The sequence below is a fragment of the Arvicanthis niloticus genome, chromosome 8 (genome assembly GCF_011762505.2).
Source record: "Arvicanthis niloticus isolate mArvNil1 chromosome 8, mArvNil1.pat.X, whole genome shotgun sequence".
NCBI lineage: Eukaryota > Metazoa > Chordata > Mammalia > Rodentia > Muridae > Arvicanthis > Arvicanthis niloticus.
This window is the reverse complement of record NC_047665.1, coordinates 19,769,194-19,772,454: the sequence shown is the minus strand read 5'-3', so window position 1 is coordinate 19,772,454 and position 3,261 is coordinate 19,769,194. Positions and strand designations below refer to the sequence as shown.

At 50.3% G+C, this 3,261-nt stretch overlaps 1 long non-coding RNA gene across 1 annotated transcript; it reads right to left on the bottom strand.

Moving 5' to 3' along the window:
* Positions 1-636: 636 nt before the first annotated feature.
* On the bottom strand, positions 637-3,026 carry LOC143443296 (uncharacterized). The gene is made up of 2 exons (XR_013112140.1): positions 2,703-3,026; positions 637-2,568 (listed from the first exon to the last, which is right to left on the bottom strand). It is a non-coding gene; the product is annotated as an uncharacterized LOC143443296 (long non-coding RNA).
* Positions 3,027-3,261: the final 235 nt, after the last annotated feature.

The following is a 3,261-nucleotide window of genomic DNA, read 5'->3' as shown; positions in this document are numbered from 1 at the left end:
GTTCTTGCACCCTCCTTTCCTTCTCGTCTCCCTCCTTCCTCTTCTCACCTCTTTCTTGTCTTTCTTAGCTTATTTTGTGTCACCATAGCCAACATCCAAGGCTGGCAACTTTATGAAGGAAAGAGGTTTATTTAGGCCCATTGTTTTGCCAAGCACAGAGCTGGCTATAGCCTCTGGCAGGAGCATGCGCAAGCAAGATCACCTGCTGCGTCGAGAGAGGAAGCATGAGAGGGGAGGGGCCAGCCTCACTTTATTCAAACTCATCTGCTCCGTAGGCTCTACCCTATTCCAGGAGCATTAATCCCTCTGTGAAGGGCAGTTCTGACCCACCCACCTCTCAGGCCTCTGGCTTAAAAGTCCTGAAATCTTTCAATGCCATTCCATTGTAGACCAAGCAGTCTTCGTGGAGCTGGGGCGGGGGCAGGGTGGAGGACCAGTACCCAAACTGCATCTCTGTCTATTCTACATAGCTATGGAGAAACTTTGTACAGGCTAGGTTCACCCTATGCACGTATTTTTCTTTGAGGTTTTTGATGATGGCAAAGAGAATAATAGTTACTCATAGTAAAAACAGCATCTGCCACACAATCTCACATAAACTATGGCGCTGGGGTGCATGGCTCACAGACAGCATCGTTCTTTCAACAGGAAATTGAGTTTGTATTTATTGTATGTTTTATTATTTTTAATGGATACACACTTTGAGTTTTGATACACGTCTCCAAGTGACTTAATGGCTTGTCAGAAAGATTTTCGTTCTTTGGACTTCATCTGGAAGCGCTGATCTTTTTATTTAAAAAGAAAAGTAGGCAACTTCCTTAGGGATGAAATGTTTTCATTTTAGTACATAAAATGGACTTTCCATTTTCATTAGTTAATACATGGAGCCTTTATGGGTAATGTTATTTTTGTTGTTGTTGTTTGTTATGTTTTTCAGTAATGTTGTTGTTTTGGTGTGTCCTTCTCAGATAGCTAGCAAGCCCAGAAAAACAGTAGCTCTCCAGGGCATTAGTATGTTATCAGGACTTCTTTGGCGATTCACAAATGCCAGGAAAGTCAGTGGACTGCTCACTGAGAGGTCCAAAGGAAGACACTGTAGAATTTGGATTTAATCACTGAACTTTCAAGAAAACATGTATAGAGGGGGTGACTCACCCAGGGGAGCTGCCCTCCAGCTCTGTCCTTTAAAGGAACCATGACCCAAGGTCTGCTAGTACTTTTCCCTCCTTCTCCAAAAATTTCCTCAGGAGAGGATGCCTAGACTTGCCAAGGGAGCCTAGCTGCTTTCCTGAGGGTCAAGGTCTGCAGTATGCAGCGGCCAGTCGCTGGCACTGTCACTTGGTTTCCACGGTAGATGCTTAGCAGTTCTAATCAGTCCCTAAGCAGTGTGGCTGTGTTTCACATTCACACCGCAGCCTGTGTGTGAAAGTTGTTTAACATCCTGTGTTTATCATCAGAAGTCAAAGGTCCCCTTTCCGTTCCTACGGGAGCCCCTGGCAAGACAGGTGCCTGGCTTCATGGTGGGAGACCAGATGCAACAGAGGCAAAGGTTGCTGTTGGTGGTGATTGTGGTGATGGTGGTGGTGGTGGTGGTGAAGGAGGAAGAAGTGGAGGAGGAGAAATGGAGGAGGAGTTGGGGGGGCAGCGTCCTTTAGAAAGCTCGGTGTCTGCTGCAGCAGCCGCAACAGGAGCACGGAGTACCAGTTGCTCAATAGTTTATCACTTTGTATTGCCCTTTCTTCTCCTTTAAGTGAGTTTTCATTTCGAGGGCAGAGCTCCGTAGAAGAAAGGTGTAGTGGCGACGGGGACCTTAGGGCTCTGGAATGTCCAGAGTGAGAAAGCAAAGCAGTGCCTGCACTGCAATAAGATCTGGCTCTGGGCTTAGGGCTCTCTGGAGCCTTCCTGTCTCTCTGGCAAGGGACTCTGAGACTCGGGAGTGTCTACACTGGCGGTGGCTCGGGGTGTTGGGGGTTGGGGTCCTTGTCTTCTCCACACTGCCCAACTGCTGAGAAGAAGGGCGTGGGTCTTGGGGCTGGCGGGGTCCCGGACCGTGGTGCCTAGGGGTTCAGGCTCTCGGCCGGCCCAGGCACTGGCGGTTGCCATGGTGACGTAGGGTCGGCTGTGCGCCGTAGAGACAAAGCGGCCCGCCCGCCCGCGGCTCCCGAGCTCCTCCTCCGCCGCGCCTCCCTCAATCCCCGGCGCCGCCGCCGGAGTGGCTCTCGGTCCTCCCATCGATCCTCCCGTCCGACCTCCCGCGGCCCCCGCCGCCGCTGCTCAGGTAAGGCGCGCGCCAGTCCGCGCGGCCCAGGAAGGGTCCCCGGAGCGCGGGGTCCAGCCGCTTCGGGGTATGCACCGGACGCCCTGCGGGGCTACCCTGATGCCACCCACCGTCACGGCCTCCCGGAGACCCGCGAGCCCAACACCCGCAGCAAACTTCGGGCCGCGCGCTGGGCTGCGGAGCAGAGCCCTCGACACCGCCTGATCTGTCCCGACCAAGTTGAGGGGCGGGCCGAGCCATACCCACCTGCCGGGTATCTCTCTCTTTTTTCTTCCACTTCTCTCCTTTGCCTTTAGGAGGAAAAGAAGGAAACAAAATTACCCTAGGACTTTCCTGTTTCATGGTTAATTCCTTACAGAATAGGATAGGAAGTGTAAGGAGTAAATGAGAGATTTTTTTTTTTTTTTTTTAATTTAAGACAAACCTTTGAAAAGTCAGCTCCTTCTGACGTTTGTGCTCCACGCATTTAGAAGTGGTATCTGAAGTTCCTCTGGGTTTTGGATCAGAATCTGGAACTGCATGGTGGGGAAAAGTGCCCAGTCTCCTCATCTAGTCTTTCTAGAGCTGTTAGCTGGACCAATACCTTGTGGAGGAGATACTTGGCACAGACATCGTTACTATTGGGTTTTGGAAGACATTGTGTTCACGCTTTAGGCAAGTGGAAAATGCCTTGTGTTTTTATGCAAGGGAGCCATCCAAAGCATCCTCGGAGGCAGGCAGGTATCCAGGCAGTGTTTGCATCAGTGTTTACCAGTGTGGTGGCAAGGACTGAGATGCAGTTGCCAAGGGCATTGGGGTACTTGACAGGGAACTGCTGGAGTTGTGGGTACCAGTCCTTTTCAATGGCCCCAAGCCAACAGATCATTTCGTGATAGTTTGTTGCAGACACAAAGAATAAAATTTAAAATGTGATAGTGAAGACTTTTCTTTCTTTCTTTTTCTTTCTTTCTTTTTTTAGGGAAGTACTAGAAATGATATGTACT